The sequence below is a fragment of the Phascolarctos cinereus genome, unplaced genomic scaffold (genome assembly GCF_003287225.1).
Source record: "Phascolarctos cinereus isolate Bilbo 61053 unplaced genomic scaffold, phaCin_HiC Scaffold_726;HRSCAF=1367, whole genome shotgun sequence".
Classification (NCBI taxonomy): Eukaryota; Metazoa; Chordata; class Mammalia; order Diprotodontia; family Phascolarctidae; genus Phascolarctos; species Phascolarctos cinereus.
In genome coordinates, this window is record NW_027556098.1 from 61,812,144 (window position 1) to 61,831,678 (window position 19,535).

The 19,535-nt window shown below is 39.4% G+C and overlaps 1 protein-coding gene and 1 long non-coding RNA gene across 2 annotated transcripts in view; one reads left to right on the top strand and one right to left on the bottom strand.

The window, feature by feature from the left end:
• The window catches only part of BCOR (BCL6 corepressor), a 152,736-nt gene that overhangs the window by 49,624 nt on the left and 83,577 nt on the right, over positions 1 to 19,535 (top strand). The gene's annotated exons all lie outside the window — the stretch shown is intronic.
• The window catches only part of LOC144454470 (uncharacterized), a 30,239-nt gene that overhangs the window by 2,797 nt on the left and 7,907 nt on the right, over positions 1 to 19,535 (bottom strand). The window contains exon 2 of the long non-coding RNA XR_013482877.1: positions 738 to 1,160. This is a non-coding gene — a long non-coding RNA (uncharacterized LOC144454470). The remainder of the gene's footprint in view (positions 1 to 737; positions 1,161 to 19,535) is intronic.

Consider the following 19,535-nt stretch of genomic DNA (forward strand, 5'->3'; position numbering starts at 1 on the left):
TGGGAAATTCTGAGTGTCAGCGTTAACAGCGTGGATTTTCTCCCTATGGAATCATTGCTTCAGAGAACCATCCGATAGAATCAGAAGTGTTAGAGCAGAGTGACTTCCCGTCATACAGATGAGGAAGGAGAGGCATGAAGAACTCTGCCCAAGGTCACACATCTAAGAAGTCAAGAACCAAGGTTTTCTCACTCCTTAGTTCTAGTCTGGTACTTTTTCAATTGCAGAGTTGCTTTACCAGTGTTCTTTACCTGCAACATGAAGGCAGGCTGGACTAGATTTTAGATTTCCTTTACAGATTTCTTCTAATCACATCTTCATTTTTTTTGTCCCCTCCCTCAGTAATGGGGGAATGACCCTCAAGGGTCTCTTGAAATCATATACATATATATATATATGTATGTGTGTGTGTGTGTATGTGTATATGTGTGTGTGTGTGTGTGTGTGTGTGTATGTGTATATATGTGTGTGTGTATATGTATGTGTGTGTGTATATATATATGTATATATATATGTATGTATGTATGTATGTATGTATATTTATATATATTTTAAACCAGGGCTTCTCCCAGTTAATCCTTTAGGGACTTTGAAATCAAGCCAACAATGAAGAACTCAGACTCTCTCCTTTTAAAAAATAGAATATCCTTTTAATTAAATTTGATGGCTAAGAGACTCAAAGACAGATTGCCTAAAGCGCGGTACCTATCTCCACAGAATATACAAGGTGATATTACCTGTAACCATGAAATGGGTTGAAACATCCATCCTATTTACGAGAGAGAAACAATATACTGTTTTGTAGGTGTTTTCAATCAAGGTTTGCATCTGGATTTAAATACCTCTTCTTTGGGAGGTTTCTGGCACACGTCTTTGTGAAACTGTTAAGTGGAGGTCACCTGTGCTCTGTTGATTGTCCATGGACTAGAAATGGAAGTAGGTCACTCTGTACATGCCTAGAAGGGCAACTCAGTCACTGGTTTCATTGATAACTTTGTTGAATTCTGTTTGGTCAGTCTGGAGTAACTCATCCTTTGCAGTCTTAGGGTTTTTGCTTTGTTGTTTTGGTTTTGGCACTCCTCTGGATGTATATATAGTCATTGTTGTCACTTCTGTTTTGGTTATGTTTTCCCTTGCATTCCCAACTGGATTTTGGCCTCCTGAATGATAAAAAACCATGTTACCTTTTTTCCTGTGAATTTCTCCACAGTATCCAGTACACAGCTAGTATTTAATATTTATTAATAGGCCAAATGAGGACTCAGAAGCCATCATCTGATGGCTTTTCAGATATATCATCTGAAAGCTAGTTTGTTCTGGATTTTGATTAGAATCTGAGATTTGGCCTGATTTTAATAATGGAGCAAGCTTCTGGAAAACTCCCACCATTAGCAGAATGTACAAAACTGAGAAATTAAAAATCAGACTTAAATCAAAGTTCATCCTACACTTTAGGTTTGATAATGGCAGGCAAATTTCACTGTGGTCAGAGGGAAGTTATCAATGCCTGTACTCCCTCAGTTCAGTTCAATTTAATGAATAATAACAGCCTACGTGGAAGGTACTCTGCTAAGAACTGGGAGACACAAATAAGAAAAAAAAATGTTCTCTCAAGGAGTTTATATTCTAATAGCAGGATATAAAAGTATACAAGTAGGAAAATAGAGACTATGTTTTTTGTTTGTTGTTGTTTCAGGCAATGGGGTTAAGTGACTTGCCCAGGGTCACACAGCTAGTAAGTGTTATATGTCTGAGGTCAGATTTCGACTCAGGTCCTCCTGAATCCAGGGCCGATGCTCTATCCACTGTGCCATCTAGCTGCCCCGAGACTATGTTTCTAATAGGGATTCTTGACCTGGGATCAATGAATTTTTAAAAATATGTGTGCATATTTCAATAATACGGAGAGGAGGTGAAAAGGAAGCAGATTCTGGACTTGGAGTACTCCTTGCACTTAAGACATCGTTATTGAGGCAGAATGTCATATGTGGTGAACAGTGAGCAGTCCAGTGACTGTGAAGTAATATAATAACAAGTAATACAAGATGGGAAGTAATGTGAAACAATATTGGAAAGACAGGTAGGAATATCTGATTGTGGAGAGCTTTAAATGCTAAGCCAAGAAGCGTTTGGATTTTATTCTATGGGAAGTAGGGAGCCATGGAAGATTTTGAAGTAGGAAGGGGTGATGTGGCCAAATCTGTGTTTTATGAATTTGTCACTTTGTAACTATGAAGAGAAGAGATTAAAGAAAGAAGAGACTGGAGGTACGGAGACTAGTTAGGAGACCACTGCAGTAGTCTTTTGATAAGAAGTGATAAGGGCTCCAAACTGGAGAATAGGCATATGATTGGAAAGATGGGGACAGGTGCAAAAGCAGCAGAGATGGATCAAGCAGAGTTTGGACTTGACTGGATGCAGTGGTTGAATGAGAGCAAAATGTCAAGGATGACTCCTGGGTTTCAGATATGGGTGACTGGGAGGACAGTGGTACCCTGTCTAGAGAAGTCTAGAGAAGGGTGACTTGGGCAGGGTGGATATATGGAGTTTGAGATGTCATGGAACATCCAGGAGATGACTGGCCGTAGAAGACTGATTCAGGAGAGAAATCAGAGCCAGAAACACACACACAACACACACACCACACACACACACACACAGAGATATGTCATCTGCATAAAGATCATAATTATACCCATGGGAACTAGTGAGATTACCAAGGGAAAGAATGCAGAAACATAAGTTCTGCTTAGGGCAGACTTTTGTCTCACCTGAAAACTTGATAAACAGGAGAATAATGATCAGGAAAAGGGAAGTGAGAATGATCTGTCTTACAGGTAGGAGAACCGTGATGTAACAGAAACAAAGGAGGAGAGATTTCATGAGGAGGGGGTGGTCAACAGTGTCAAATGATGCAGAGGGATCAAAAAGGAAGAGTACCAAGAAAAGGCCACTGGATTTAACAGTTTAGAAATCTTAACAAATTGTGGGACATGAATATAATGGGATATCACTAGGCTATAAGAAATAATCCAACAAATACAGAGAAGCATAGAAAGATTCATATGAATGGATGCAAAGTGAAGTAAGCAAAGCCAGGAAAACAACATATCCAATGACTACAACAATGTAAGAAGCACCCAAAAAAGGGGGGGGCAACTCAAAAAACCCACATACAAAGAACAAGGTTGGTCCCAAAGAAGAAATATATGATTAGTCCCCCTCCCTCATTTCACTGAAAGTCTGGGAGGTCCACAGGTGTGAAATATTGCATATAATGTCAGAATTTTTTGACATATTAATAAGTTTTGTTAAAAAATATAATTTTTTTAAAAAAAAGTATTGTTTATTATAAAAGATAGTTCTCTGGGATGGGGTAGGGAGAAGAGGGATACAGAGGGAAATCTAGGTGATATAAAACTAACGGTTTACCTTTACATTATTGGTCATTGCATCCCAACTCACGGAACCCCTTCCTTTCACAAAGCAAACAATTAATTACACAAAATGTATTGAGACAGTGACTGTTATCTAACTAACAATGTATACACTACTCTGTCCTGGTTGTTCCCAGACCTTCAGTGATGAGGATGGAGCTCCGTTTCATTTTGTCTTCCAGGACATCACTGGTTTTACTATTACTCAGTTCAACTTCTTTTTCACAATCCTTAATTCATTTACATCATTGTAGTCACTATGCTTTGAACTCTTGGTTCTACTTATTTTCTTGTTATCAGTTCCTACAGATCTACCCCATCTGTTCACAGTCCTCTTACCCCTCTACTTAGTCTTGACTGACTACTCCACCCAACATTGATCTCTCCCATCTTCAAATTCCTGACATGTTCCAGAACTTAATACGTGATTTTGTTGTTTCAGGTATGAAAGTCTTGTCTCCCCAATTTTATTGTAAGCTCTTTGAGGACAAGCATCACATAAAAAAAATTTCTATTTATTTCATTAGATATTTCCCAATTACATGTAAAATATTTTAACAGTTAATTTTAAAAAACTGAATTACAAATTCTCTCCCTCCCTTCTCCGCCCCCCCTTGAGAAGGTAAGATTTTACTTCTGATTTTGATTATATGTGTGATGTCATGCCAAACATATTTCCATATTAGCCAAGTGCAAAAGAAGACACAAAACAATAAAAATAAAGAAAGTTTTTAAAAAGTATGCTTCAGTCTACATTCACAATTCATCATTTCTCTCTCTGGAGATAGTGTTTTTCATCTTGCGTTCTTACGAATTGTCTTGGTTCTTTCTTTTGATAAGAGTAATTTTTTCAGAGTTGATCATCCTTACATTAATGGTATTACTGTGTACAGTGTTCTCCTGGTTCTGCTCACTTCATTTTGCATGAGTTCATATAAGTCTTCCCAGGTTTTTCTGAAAGCATCCTGCTTGTCATTTTAAAAAAAATTTAATATTTTATCCCCCACTCCCCGCTTACATGTAAAAAGTAATTTTTAACATTCGTTTTTAAAACTTTGAGTTCCAAATTCTCTCCTTTCCTCCCTCCTCACCCCCCTCATTGAGAAGGCAAGCAATTCTTTATAGGTTATACATGTGTAGTCATGCAAAACATATTTCCATATTAATCATGTTGTGAAACAAAACACAGACAAAAGAAAAACCTCACTGCTTGTCATTTCTTACAGCACAATTGTACTCCATCACAACCATATACCACAACTTGTTCTGCTGTTCCACAACTAATGGGCATCCCCTCAATTTCCAATTCTTTGCCACCACAAAAAGAGCTACTATAAGTATTTGTGTACAAATAGGTCCTTTTTCCTTTTCTTTCATATCTTTGGGATACTGACCTAGTAGTGGTATTGCTGGGTCAGAGGGTATGCTGTGAGTATGCAGTTTTATAGCCCTTTGGGCATAGTTCCAAACTATTCTCCACGATGGTTGGACTAGTTCACAACTCCACTAACACTGTATTAGTGTCCCAATTTTTCCATATTCCTTCCAGCATTTGTCTTTTTCTTTTTCTGTTGTATCAGCCAGACTAATAGGTGTGAGGTAACTCAAAGTTGTTTTTAATTTGCATTTCTCTAATCAGTAGTGATTTAGAGTATTTTTTCATGTGACTATTTATTGATAGTTTTGATTTCTTATGAAAATTGCCTGTTGATATCCTTCCATTACTTAACAACTGGGGAATGGCTCCTATTTTTATAAAGTTGCCTCAATTCCCTGTGAAATTGAGGAATGAGGCCTTTATCAGAGATACTTGTTGCAAATTTTTTCCCCAGTTTCCTGTTTTCCACAAGCATCACATCTTAGTAGTCCTCTAGAACACCTAGCATACCACTAGGTACATGATAACCTTAAATTTGTATGTGGTTTTTAAGTTTTGTAAGCATTTTCAATTCGTCAACAAATATTTATTGCAGACTTGATATAGATAATGCACTGTGTGAGAGCTTTTCAAAAACTATGATCTCATTTGATATTCACAGCCACTAGATGATATAGGGAAGAGATTTTTAATATCCTCATTTTACAGATGAGAAAATTGGCTAGGAAAGATGAAAGGATTATATCAATCAATAAACATTCATCAGGTACCTACTATGTGCCAGGGACTGCATGGGTATACAATGCTGTTAAGTAGCAGAATGAGGACCAGAACTCAAGTCCCCAATCTAGTGTTCTTTCCAATGATAACATGTAGGATAGTTGTGCAAGTAGATGCCCAATAAGTATTTATTGATTGCATAGTAAGACTGGAGGATTTAAAGCTATATGAGAACTTAGCGGTCTTAGTCCAATTCCCCCATTTAGGAGTCAGTGACTCAGACAGGTTTAGTGATTTGCCCATGATTTGTCACAGACAGTAAATGCCAGAGGTGATCTTCTAACCCAAGTCCTCTGATTTCCAAAGCTAGGTTGAACATATGACAACTAATTTGGATTTTAGAGCTACAGGTGGGCACATGGTAGAATAACTTTATGACAGTTGGAGATAATAAGCAAAATTTAGCACTGAATGAATATATTGGTATGTATTGTAAATTATTTCCTACTATTAGATATATTTCAAAAGAAAAATTATACTGTTCTCCCCTGACTACTTAAAGATCTATTGGACCTATTGTAGTAAGAAAAATTTTTAATAAAGTAATAAACAAGTGCTAATTTGGGAAACCATTGGGAAAATTCTTGCTGAGTTCCAGATTCCTAATTGCTATCACTTCTGTTTTTGCTGGGCAGTGGGTATAAGAAAGAACTATCTGATAAGTCCTTGCCTATTTTAGGCAACGTAAACAACACCACCATCCTCTCCTCCCATCCTGAGAGTCTAGATGGTTGTGTACAAGCAATAAGTAGGGATCCCAAGGCCTGTAGGTCCCCAATTAACTGAACCTAGTTAGAACTTTTTGAGATCCAGGTAAACTGAGGTAGGTGGCTACCCAGGTTCAATATAGCACTGTAGGGCTGTAGACCAGAGGTGGAGAACCTGCAGCCATGAGGGCCACATGGGGCCTCGAGGCCACAGGTTCCTCACCCCGTTCCAGGCTCAACAGTCAAGCCTATGCATTGAGTAATGTGGAAGATTTAGTGGATTTCAAAGTAAAGGTAGCACAGTATATAACATTATAGAAGGCTTTCATAGTGAGGCACCCCCCAGATCTCGTCTGCTGCTTGGCTAACCATGATTCCCTACTTCTGACCTTTAAGAGACTCTGGGTGGCTCAGTGGATAGTGTGCCAGTCCTGGAGTCAGGAGGAACCAAGTTCAAATCTGGCTTCAGATACTTACTAGCTATGTGACCCTGGGCAAGTCACTTAACCCCAATTGCCTCCGAAAAAGAAAGAGAAGCTCTAGGAATGCTCTTCAACACTTCAACAGAAGTCAGTTCTGATCTGAAGAAAGGTCAAGAAGACAACATTCAACTGGGGGGCAGATTGTGGATTTTTTGAAAAGTGAATTGCAGTCTAGATTTTACTGGTCACACTCCATCTAAGAGAAGAATTGGGGGATAAAAGGAACACAGAACTAAAAATGGGAAGGACCTCATCTAGGCCAACTTCCTCATTTTACTAATGAAAAATAGTTCCCAGGAGGTTAAATGACTTATCCAAAGTTACAGATAGTATGCATCAGAAGCTGGATTTAAACCAATATCCTTTGATTCTGAAGCCAGTATTTATTTCACTGTAACAAAAAATTTAAAGGAATACTTGGTCCAAAGCTTGAGGTAGCATGGTTTGAGCAGTATCTTTTTTTTTAACTTTGCAAAATAGTTTTTTTAATTAACATTCATTTAAAAAATTAGTCTGTCACTTCTATTACACCATAGAGTAAATTTAAAAAACAAGTAAAACTCTCAATACAGAGCCAATAAACATTTATTAAGCACCTACTATGTACCAGGCATCATTCTAAGCATTGGGGATAACAAAAAAAGGGCAAAAAACAGTTCCTTCCCTCAAGGAGCTCACAGTCTATTAGAAGAAACAACATGTTAATAAGATATATGCGGGATAAATTGGAGATACTTAATAAAGGAAAAGCACTAGAGGGAATCAGGAAAAGCTTTTTGTAGTAAGATTTTAACTGGGGTTTCAAGGAAGCCAGAGTTTGAAACCAGGAGACAAAGATGAGGAAGGAGAGATTTCCAAGCATGAGAAGACAGCTTATGAAGATTCTTGATGATGGACATGGAATGTCATAGCTGCTCAGTTCAGCAAAACAAATTCCCACAGCCATTTCATTTATGTACATATACATACATACATTCACACACACACACACACATATGTATCTGTCTTTTAAGTTCATCACTTCTTTGTCAGGAGGTGATTGGACCTTCATTCCTTTATATTTGTGGTTTATCACTGTATTGAGCAGAATTGTAAAGGTTTTCAAAGTTGTTTTTCCCTATGATGTTATTGTATAAATTGTTCTCTAGGTCTGCTCACTTCGCTCTACATCAGTTCATGGAGGTTCCTCTGAGATTGTCTATTTCATCATTTATTATGGCATGATATTATTCATTTACACTCATATCACAGTTGGTTTAGTTGTTCTTCAATAAGATAGCCCCAGTATTTCTTTCTTTTTTTTTTTCTGTCTTTTTTTGTTGTTGTTGTTAGGCAGTGGGGTTAAGTGACTTGCCCAGGACCACACAGCTAGTAAGTAAAATGTGTCTGAGGCTGCATTTGTACTCAGGTCCTCCTGAATCCAGGGCTGATGCTCCATCCACTGTGCCACCTAGCTGTCCCTTCCAATATTTCTTTTCCAGGAAAAGTGATACTACAAATATTTTTGTACACATAAATACTTTTCTTCTTTCTTTAATTTCTTTGGGACTACTGGTCTAGTAGTTGTATAGGTGAGTCAAAGGATATACACACTTGGGCAACTTTCTGGGCACAGTTCCAAATGAGTGTATCCTTTTCTGCAGTGAGACACAGTAGAAAGAACATTGGACTGGGAAGGGAATGAAAGTGACTTGTCTAGGGTCACACAGATAATAAGCATCTGACCATGCATTTATACTCAGCTCTTCCTGGATGTAGGCCCAGCATTCCATTCATTGAATCAATTCCAATATGGCCTCAGCCCAGTTGCCTCACCATTTTCAGACTGTTTCCCCATGTGAAAAATGAAAGGGTTGGTTAGATGATGTCCAAAGTCTCTTCCAGCTCCAAAAGGCTATCATAATATCATTTCTTTGAGGTCCAGTATGATAGGACCAGGTTTCCTGTTGTAGCTTCCCTGACCCTGACACAGCTGCCCTCCTCCCATCTGACTGGTCCCTGCTTCCTTGTTTCAGCTTCCAGATCAGGGAGGCAGAAAAGGTCCCAACCTCATATAGTCTTAGCTTCTCAGACTTGTTGGGGTCCTAAGGTCACTTGAGTTGTTATACCCTGATGACTGCCTGACCAGCTGAATTTCCAGATGCAGACGAGTCCAGAGAAGCTAATGTTCCATTTCCTTTCGACGAGGCCTAGTGAAGCTTCTCTTTAGTTAAATGTTCAGTGATTTACAAGTACTTTATTTCATCCCAACATCAAACTGGAGCTGAGAGGCCACTGGGATTTAGAGTTGCACCTCCATCCAGAGACACTTTCTGTGTAAGAAATCCTCCTCCCTATTCTGAGTCTCCTCCCCCTTTACCCCTACACATACATTTCAAAGCAGTTATATAATTATAGCTCTTGTTTCTATAGCCCTTCAAGGTCTCCAAAGCCTTTTCTTCACAATAGCACTGGGTAGTTGGTAGTGCAAGTGTTCTTACTCTCATTTTACAGATGAGGAAAATGAACCCCAGGGACAGTAAGGGACTTGCTAAGGTACATACAGCTGGTATGGAGGATCATGGAATTTTAGGATTTTAGCTTTAGAGTAGATCTAGTTCAAGTCTTTTATTTTACAAATGAGGAAACCTAAGTATGGGCAAGTGACTTACCATTACAATGAAAACCTAGATCTCTTACCCTTTGTTATGCCTCCATATAAGACTGGGAGAAGAGATGTAATAGTGATGAGTATAGGACTTGAGGTGGGAGGACCTGGGCTCCAAGCTGGGCTTCATCACTTATTAACTGTGTGACTCTGAGTAATTAATTCATTATCACTCTTTGAGGTTAAGTTTTCTCATCTGTAAAATGGGGATAATCCAATTCACCAAAGATTGACTGAGCACCTACTATGAACAAGAAACTGCTAGGCTCTGGGAAAGGGTCTAAAATGTATTATTATTATTATTATTATTATTATTATTATTAACTTGACAAACATCAGCTAAATTAAATATGCTTGATATTCAGGCCACTCTAGAGTCCCTCTCTACTTAGCATCAAGAATGAAAACGGAAAGAGGAAGTTCCTCTCAGAGGCTCAGTGCCGGAGAGGTCAAAGACTAGCTATGAGTTACCTGGAAAAAATAAAGGCATTCCTGAGCCAAGAGGGAAGCACCAGGTCTTCTGCATTAAGTTTCTTTGAAGTACTGATTATAAACTGACCTAGCACTGCTTCCAAGGATACTAGTCATGATGCAAAAAAGACAAGGTGGGATACCCCACTACATTGTGGCATGGTAGAAGGAGTACAGATTAAGAATATGAGGTTGGATTCAAATTCTGGCTCTTTTGGAACTTGTGGCTTTATATTTTGAGACTGAGTCTCCCTATCTTGCCCAGACTGAAAGTGCACTGGTTACTCAACAGACCCATTACAGATAACTATGGGGGCTTTGACTTGCTCCATTTTGAGCTTTCTTAGGTCATGTTGATGGTTCCCTTCTCCCAGGGTCTCCCCATACTGGTTCCAGACTTAGTGTGGGACATCAGATCTTAATTCCTGAACTCAAAGTTATCCACCACCTTCGGCCTCCCCAGGAACTGGATTACTGGCATTAAGGTCCCTTCAAGTTCCAAATCTATGAAAATGTGATATTTAGAGAAATAACAGGAATGAAGGCTAGTCAAGCCAACTAAATGATACTAAAGTTGTTAAATTCAAAAAAGCTTTTTTAAGCTCATAAGGGGACCTGAAGAAATGTGGCTAGAAAGTACAGCTGTTTAAATAATGGACAAACTGCAATAAACTCTGCTTTTCCTAGACTCAGAGATGAAGACCCAAGTTTGAGCTCCATTGCCATTAGCTGCGTTAAGTTCCTATGAACAAGTCACTTAAATGTGTCTCAGCTTCGCTTTCACTTTCTAAGCCTTAGTCTCAGAAAGAGCATCATGATGCTCACACTCCCCTCATCACAGGGTTTTTTGTGAGTGAGACAAGCTTTTTAGTTGCTCCATAAATGCATGCTGAATTGAACTGAATGGGAGCCAAGTTCAGAGGGGAAAGTCCCTGTGTGACAGGATTGAGGTCCTAGTTCAGAGTTGAGTGTCGGTTATTTCCTCTTATTTGCTTTTCTCTCAGAATCTTCCAACCGGGACTGCAGAACATGGGAGGAATTTCTGTTCTGTTTCATATTTCCTTCCCATCCAGCTGCATTTCTATAACAGGAACAATGGAGCACTGACCGATGGCGCATAGAGAGGGGGGCAAGTCCTATTCTATTAGCTTATCTGCTCCCAATTCTGGTGCCTTAGCCCCACCTAATCTTTGAGTGTCCACTCAGCTATCCACATGTATCTAGCTCTCTCTTCTCCCCTCCCCTATGTCTGTCTCTCTTTTTCTCTTGGAAAGAATCCAGAACCCTGGCCTCAGTGGGTTCTTAACATTTTCACAATGTTTAACATCTCAACCTAAAAATTATAGAGGCCTCCCATGCAGTGTGAAAAATCAGGAATCAAACTATTTCCTTTTTTCATTTGTTCCTATACAGCTTCTATTACCTCAAATCAGACTAGAGAATATCTCATGTTGGCAGGGCTTGACACAAAAGCTTTCCTGTGGCGTGAGGAGGGAAGCTTTTGGGTCCTAAATGTGTCCCTCCTGACCAGGTACAACTCTAGAAGGAAGAAGGTCTGCTGGCAGACCCCCAGAATTTCACACTTAAAACTAATACTGATGTCAATGAGTTGCCTTTTTCCATCTCCCAAAATTTCAAAGGACCCCTGGAATAGAAGGCAACTCAGTGACAGCTCCCTACCTTCCCCATTTCTCATTGGTTGCCTCCATTTTGGAGGGTATCTGAGATAGTTTAAGACATCTCTCTCTGTTCCTTTCCTCCTCTATGTTGGGCTGTTCACTTGATCTCAGTTCCACTACCAAGACTGACTCTGACCTCTATAAATTTGCTTGTACCAAACACATGATCTAGGACATAGTAAGTGCTTGATAATTATCTGTCAAATTGATTTGAAATGATTACTTATTGAGGCCAACAGAATAGGGAATATTTTTTACAATGCTGTGTCCATCTCTCCCTCTCTGTCCTTTATGCCTTATTCCTCTTCCCCCTTATCACTCCCCAATCCATCCCAGAAGCTATTTCCCTGCACAGCTCTGCCATTTACACATGTGGTTGTATCCCTCTGACAAAGGCCACCCATGACAGTCCTCAGGAAATTGAAGGGCTATGTTTTCTCCCAGTAGTAAATCTCTTACTTTGCTCATGCAGTTACTTAGACAAGTAGAAGACACAGCTGCAAATACACCCAACTTGGGACAGAAGAGTGGGTGTGAACAGGGATAAATGGCATCTAACCAGAGATGTTGGAAGAGGTCAACTACCATATTGTTTGCAGTCTCTGAAGTATATGCAGGCACAGCTTGAAGGAGGTGTCACTGATGGAAGGGGGACAGCAAAAGGTTAGCAAAGCCAACACCAGTTTCCCTGAGTTTTAATGCTTATGGGAAATCTGGCTTCATTTCCATCTCTGAAAACTCTTGTTTGTGTGTGTATATAAATAAAAGGATGAACATATAGTGTATATGTACATCTTTATATCCCAAAGAATTCCAGCAGGGTTTACTGATGTAAACTCATCTCCCAACTCTCCGAGTCAGCACTCTCCCTTATAAGCATTTGCAGAAGGAACACTGAAATCATTCTCAATGGCCCTTCCCCAGACATCAGGGAAGCAGGTCAAACATGCTGTTTTCCATTTTATAGATTTATGCAGAATAAGAATTTGCCCAGTGACCTCAGGGAGGCGTAACAATGAGGTATGAGTATTTCTAGTCTCTATACCATATTCCCTGTCTATTGCTGAGTCCCCCGGAAACAGTGTTTTGAGTCTTTAGAGAGAAAGTTAGCAAGTGTTTACAGAATCACATAATGACCAAGTTGGAAGGGACACTAGAGGCTTTCCAGCTTGTCTGTACCTGAATAAAACAACATCTCCTGCAAATATACCCTTTGCCTGAAGCCCTCCAGTGGGGCAGGAGGGAGCCCCATTACCTCCCAAGGCACTCCTTTTGATTTTTGGTTTGCTATAATTGTTAGGATATATTTCCTTATACTGAATAGAACTTACATCTACTGCTTCTAGTTCTGTTCACTAGGGTCAAATCTCTCTTCCACCTGATCACCCGTCAAGTGCTTGAAGGGTAGTTATCTAGTTCCATCTGAATCTTCTCTTCTCCAAGCTAGTCCTCTTTTTACCCCCAGAGCTTTCAACTGAACCTCCTGTGGAATGATCTTGACATATTCTCATCATCCTATTGAGATTCTCTCTAACCCAGCAATGTGCTATGCCCCACGGAATGGCTGCAGCTGAGGACTGGGGATGAGTAAGGTTGGAGAGCACAGATCAGATACAATAATCATTATATTCTTAACCATAATAACATAGAGCATAGTGGTTTTCAGTAATCAGTATGGTGTTCCCCAAACTAAGATTGGATCACAAATCCGGGATTTGTGGGTGGTTAAGTGTGAAGCTGCGAATTTGTCTGAAAGCTTTAAGCATGCTTATTCTGAGGTGCAAATTGCTTGACTGAAAATAGTTTTAAATCCCCCTACTCTAGGGGTACAGATCTAGGTATTAGTAGTTATGAATTGAATACTGGGGGTACAGGACTAAATGCCACAAAAGGATGGTCCCCAAGTATGGTTCGGATCACAGTCCAGGTTAACTACACATTCATTTGCTTGAAAGTCTCCCTAGGAAGACATTCAGTAACTACTTTGTAGGAGGAACTCTGTGAGGTGCTTTGTGGGGTGATAGAATGATGCATGAGCCTTACCCTCAATAAACTTACCTTCCAGCTGACAAGATGAAAAATCAATGAGAAATGAACTCCCCCCAAAACAATGAGATATCACAAAGCAGTTCATGATTGGTTGTCAAATGAGTAATGCAATAAATACCCTAATCAGAGTAAGCAGAGATCACTGAGGGATGGACAAGGCAATGTATCCCTAAAGGATGGATAGGGTTTGAATAGATGAAGACAGGCACGAAGGCTTTTCCCTTCAAGCACGTGATGGGTGATCATGTGGAAGAGAGAGTCTAGGTTAGGGAAATAATGGAGAATTTTAATGCCACGTAAAGATGATTGGATTTTCGTTTTTCCAGGTAGCAGAAAATACTAAGAGTTTTCAGGCAGTCTTTTAAATCAACAGGTATTTATTAAATGCCTACTATGTATTCAGCATTGCATTATCTTGCAGGGGATACAAAAAGAAGTATTTTATTCAACAAATATTTATAAGAATGCGAGCTCCACAAGGGTTTAAATTTTTCTTTGCATTCCAGGTATCTGGCACTGTGCATGACATAGCAGGTGTTTGTTTAATAAATGCTAGTTGATGGGTGTCAACTATGTGCAAAGCAGAGAAACAGAATGTCATAATAGATACTGGGCTAACTTTGGAATCAGGAATTTGTGGGTTAAAGTGTTAACTCTGACACAAACTGGTTATGTGACCTGTGGGCAACTCATGTAACCAGTTCTTCCACAAAATTCTCTCTAAGAGATTATCTTAATCTGGAGTCTGTGGACAGATTTCAGAGTGTCTGTGAATTTTTTCTTTTATTCTGATAACTTGTTTCATACAGTTGGTGTTCTTAGCAATCCTGTGTATTTTATACATTTAAAAACATTATTCTGAAAGGGGTCCAAGATACAAAAAAGGTGCTCTATGATTATAATTATAGTCAAGGTTGCAGTAGTTTCTCTATATGCCAGGAGTTCCTCAAATTAATGAAATCACAGATTTCATTAATACCCCTAGGAAGTTTAGCACTCATTCCACATGGCATTTGGGGCAAGGCAGGCCCCTTGGGCTTAACAGAATTTATGCCCAAGAAAAGAAACCACAAGGATGAGATCCTAAGGGTGCCAATGTATAGATGAGTTCACTGCACAGAGAAACAAACCAGCTCAGATTGGTAAGATGAGGTGCAGACAACAGTCACCATGGTGAGGGAGCATATACCCTCTTCATCCCTTCCCTTGCCCTCCTCACCTGCTCCTGACATACCATGTTAGGATTCTGTGGCAAAGCTCTGTTAAACTGCACTAGTTGCAACTTTGTTGAACTGGGAAGACCATATCATTCTGCATTAGTAAAAATATTCTGGTAGCTATATATAAAGAATGGATTAGAGGAAAGAGACAAAAGGGAGCAGTGGCAAGACCAGCGGGGAGACAAGTACAGTAGTGTAAGTAATGGTAGTATGAGTGGAAAAAGAAAGACAAATGGGAGATATTCTGGAGACAGTCAACTGGTAGACTGAATTTGGGAAGAGAGGTGGAAAGAAGATGGAACAGTCTAAGATGACTCCAGAGTTTCCTCAGACTAGGTTCTGGTACCACAAGTAGATAAAAGAAAAGGAAGGAGAAGCAGATATAAAGGAGAAGATAAAACATTCTGTTCCAGATCTGCTAAGTTTGAGGTTGGTTTGGTGGGACGTATAGCAGATGTCCATAGTAAGTTGGAAAAGTAGACTACTTGGCAAGGTTTATGGACTTGGCAAACCATATTTAGAGAGGGATGGTTATTAAGGTTTGGATAGATAGGGTTTAACCAAATTCCTGAAGGCCTTGAAAACCAAGAAGAGATATAGCAGTCCAAAAGACAACCATTCCTCCTTACTGAGACCCATCAATGGAGGCTTGTAAAATTTCCCCCAGAATTCCCCACTTCATTTTCTAGAGACAGAGGCAGTGGAGATTATGGGCTAATATATTACCTCTACGACGGGTGCTTAAGGTCCAGTTCCCTGCTACATTATGTGTGTTCTTTTCCCTTCCCCGTCCTGTTTCCACTTTGGGTTTTTATTTGAGTGAAATCAGGTTAAAAGGAATATCAAGGCTAACTTGGAAGGGGAAAGAAAGTCATTATGGGGTGCCAGGCAGCTTGAGGCTAGAGACAGGGAGGGGCATGTGGAGACAGGGAAATGACAGTCCCACCTAATATGCCTTGTAACTAGTGTGTGTCGGTATAGACTCTTTATATAGGCATCTCTGAATTTTTTTCTTTTAGCACCAATTGACAGAATGACAATTCTCCTCCCTTTTCGCCATTATCTCAGTGCCCTAAAGAAGATCTGCTGATGAGGCTCCTGCTCAGAGCTAACACTGAGAAATAGAGGCATTTTCAAAGTTGCAATCATTACTTCCTACCACCCTTTTTTAAATACCTGAGTTATCATTTGGCCTCCTGGGTCCTTTCTACCCCTTTCCCCTCTTTCTTTTTAATCCCTTAAATCCTTTTTTATTAAGAATAGGAACTCACTTTCAAAATATGGTGAGGCTTACAAAGTGCTTTTCTCATAATACATTTGTAGGGTAAGTAGTATAAGAATACTTGCTTCCATTTTACAGATAGGGAGAACTGAGGGTCAGAAAGAAGAATTTTCAGCACAAGGCTGAAAATCTAGTAAGCATGAGAGCTGGGACTCAAGCCCAGATTCTCTGACTCCAAACCCACAGCTCTTTCCACCAGACCCTTCAGACTCAGGAGCTGTTTTTCCTTGGCCTTTGGGAAAGTAACCAAATACACATTTGAACTGCTGTCAAATACCTTCTAGGCTTCTCTTCAGTGACTGAATATCATTCATAACAGGGGAGAAAAGGAGAATGGATCAGTGTAGAAAGAAGACTTGGGGATGAGGTGAGGTTGGAGGGAAGGACAGAAGAAACCTTTCGCATGCTAGGAGTTCAATAAATATTTGTTGATTAGATTGATTGGCCTCCTCCCTTTATACATTGGTAACTGGAAACTCAAGTCTTCCTCAGGACCACCAAGTCTTCTCTGCTTAATATTGTTGGTGTGGTGAGAATAACAAGAGACAGCTGTTTGTGTGGCTCTTTCTCAAAAGAATCCCTTATTCTATTACTACCTTGGTCTTCTCTCCTTTCCTGTCAATGGAGAGTTGAGGAGATCCAAAGAGAGGTTGCAAGGTTATCACTCCCTCTAAAAACTGAGGGCAATAATAACTATTCACATTTATATATGCTTTTCTTACCACAAGCCTCTGAGGTAGATAGTGGGAGGTATTATTATCTCCATTTTACACATGAGGAACACTGAGGCTCTAGGAGATTTGCTGATACATACCTACACAGCCAGAAAGTGCATGAAGCAGGAACAGAACTCAGGTTTCTTGATGCAAGGTTCAGTACTCCACCTATTAGGCAATCTTGCCTCTCATAATAAAATAAATCTATGACCAGTGTTGAAGAGTTCCAAAGATTATTAGAAAGATGGTCAAAGTAGAAATGAAGTACTAGCAAATCTCAATCCTGCCCAATTGTCAGGTAGTAACAAATAAATAATACCTAATCCCCCTCCTCAGGTCTGAAACAGCTTTGGTGGTTAACTAAGACAAGCCCCTTTACTATCTGGTGAAAAGAAAATGTTTATGTGATTAAAAAAGAGCAATTCTAGTTTTGAGACTTAGATTAAAACTTGACCATGATCCTACTTGTCAAGAGTAATGAAATATTTGTTTATTGATTACTGGTTTATTATTGTCTGGCCCCAGGCAAAATTCCCAAGTTGTTATTTTTCTTTTTTCCCTCAGTGCCCTTCTATTGCCCTTCCCTACCCAGGAGTATATTTATTCCATTCACATCTGGCCTCATCCAAGGCACCCCATGCTTCACAATTTTCTCCTGACCCTTGAGGTCAGGGCTAGCAGAAATGAGTAGAAATTGCAGAAGAGCAAGTTCAGGCTTGATTATAAGGAGAAACTTTTTAACAGTCAGAGCTGTCCAAAAGTGGAGTGAGCTTCCTCTGAAATAGTGGTTTCTTTTAACTAGAGGTCTTTACTTAGAACCTATATGACCACTTGTTGAGGATATCATAGAATGGATTCAGGATCGGGTAACCTTTGGATTTGGCCTCTGAAATCCCTTTTAGCTTTGAGACTCTGTGAGTCTCTGTATCTTCTTATCAAAATTTACCTGTCCTAAGACTCACTCACACAGAGCCCAGCTCTCTCAGGCTCCTTAAGCTGATAACCTAATCCCTGCCAAAACATCTGGTGCTAAAGTTAAGGAAGGAGTTGAATGAAGGTTAGATTAATGTGTTATCATTCATTTAATGTATCTTTAATTTAACAATGACCTCCAGAAAACATTATAACATAAACCAAATTCTAGATAGTAAGGTATTGCAAGAGTGACCAAGGTAGCCCATTAGCCTCTTAGTAAAGTTCTGATGATGATGGTTTCTTCAAAGGAACAAGTGTGGCACAAGTTCTGAAAGGTCCTATCAAGTTGGAAAATATAGATTTGGATCTGTTGTTCAAGGTCAGGCTCATCACCAAAAGTTTGTTGATTAGGCGATTGGGAGCACGGGGGGGGGGGGGGGGGGGGGGGGGGGGGGGGGGGGGGGGGGGGGGAGAATATTACACCAACTCAGGAAAATGAGAGCTAAAAGGGCTGCAACCTGTGTCAGTGGACAGAGTGCCTACACTGATGAGGTAACAAATCTTTGATTAGACCTGTACTCTAAAGAGATACAAGAAGGGAGGAAAAGAATTCATACATACAAAAATATTTATAGTTCTTTTTGTGGTGGCAAAGTATTGAAAACTAAGGGAGTGGCCATCAGTTAAGGAATGGCTGAACAAATCATGGTATATAAATATAAAAGTATACTAATGGTGTCATTAAAAAAGATGTTGAAGGGAAAAACTTCAGAGAAACCAAGGAACACATAAGTGAATTGATGCAGAGTGAAGTAAACAGAACCAAGAAAAGGGTTTATGCAATAACATCAACATTGTGAAGACAAACACTTTTGAAGGACTTAACTCAGTGACCACTGATTCCAGAAGACTGATGATAATGATGATAATCTGTGCTACCTACCACTTAACAGATAGGTGATGGACTAAATAATGGAGAATAAGACACATTTGGGAACATGGCCAATGTGGGAATTGTCTTGTTTTACTTTTCTCTGGGGGAAGGGAGAAGGGAGAGAAAATAAATGCTTTTTAATTGAAAAAGTAAAATTTCCTTTTTAAAAACTCACATATCTTTCAAGTAGGTAGGTAGTGTTGGCAAATGTCTGAACTGTATCATTTAAAGAGAATGATAGGTTATCTAGTCTAACCCATTCATTTTACAAGTAAAGAAACTGAAGACAGTTTAGGTGACTTGCCCAAAGTTACATGGCTAGTTAGTGATAATAAAGATTAGAACTTAGTTCTCCTGGCCACTAGTCCAGGCTCTCTCCAGTAATAACAGGCCCTTCTCCACTCTTCTAAAAGGCTAGAGTTCAAGTCTCATCTTTTGGAAAAAAAAAATCTATATTCAGTTTTATTGAATTGTACATAGGACAGAGATTGTAAGCATGTAAGGATCATTTTTATATTTCTAGTTTGTGATAACTGCTAGCCTAAAACACCGTGTTTTCTGTGCTTTTAGAATACTTAATAAATAAATAACAGCTGGTTTTATATTCCAAACAGTAGACCATTTCAAGGGTCATCTGGCTAGGACATCAGGCTTTTACTCAAGTCCAATTATGATGCTTTTATATGGTATAAAAATGCCATATTACAAAGCATTTTCTATGTACTATTACATCTGGTCCTTACAATAACTTGTAACATAGGTGCTGTTAGCCCTGGATTTGGGATCCAAGGACTTAAGTTTGAATCCTTACAACTTGTGTGTCTTCCTCTTTGGGCCT